The sequence below is a fragment of the Rhinatrema bivittatum genome, chromosome 5, assembly GCF_901001135.1.
Source record: "Rhinatrema bivittatum chromosome 5, aRhiBiv1.1, whole genome shotgun sequence".
Lineage (NCBI taxonomy): Eukaryota > Metazoa > Chordata > Amphibia > Gymnophiona > Rhinatrematidae > Rhinatrema > Rhinatrema bivittatum.
The window spans coordinates 9,293,277-9,294,149 of NC_042619.1; positions in this window are offsets into that span (position 1 = coordinate 9,293,277).

The window sequence follows — 873 nt, forward strand, 5'->3', positions numbered from 1 at the left end:
TGTGTCCTTATGCTAATCCACTAAGCCTGATATGGTCACACTACTCAAACACATGGTTAAACAAGGCATCGATAGGAACAAGGAACTCACCAGTGTTCAAACACAGCAGAGTACGGCAGTGGTCATATTCAGATGATAAAAAAAAATAAAGTGAAGTAAACAATTTAATATATTAAAGAATGATACTAATGATCCTATATACAGCATATATATTCTACTATTGCCAAACTCCAGCAGGGGAGCAGCTTCCTCTGGGATCCGTACAGATCACTGGAAATGTAAACAGTCACAAAGAGTGTGCTAAAGCTTAACTTTTAATTGCTGTGGCACGCAACCTGGGATCTTCTGTTACAGAGCGCTCCCAACATTAACTTTCCTTTAGGTCTCCAGTGTCCACGTTCTTTTGCACCTGTAAATTTAACAGTTCACTGGCCACTTTGGCCTACTGTCCTCTGCCATGGCAGCCATGGTCCACCTCGTGATGAGATGGACGCATAAAAATATAAGAAATGCCAAACTGGGGATGCCAAAGGTCTATCGAGCCCAGCATCCTGTCCCCGACAGTGGCCAATCCAGGTCACAAGGACCCAGTAGAATCCCAAAGAATAGGTTCAGTCTGAATAAGCAGTGATTTCCCAAGTCTGCATGGCTAATAGCTATTTATGGACTTTTCTTCCAGAAATGCATCCAAACTCCGTTTAAACCCAGCTACGCTGACAGCTGTCACCACATCCTCTGGCAGCAATTTAGGAAACTCTTGTTTATTGAGTAAAGGCACGACATGGTCCCTCAACATTTCATATCAGCTGCACAACGTCCACCTTCAGTGTCAGGCATCGCGCGTGATACAGTAGCAGGCAATGGTCCTGTTAT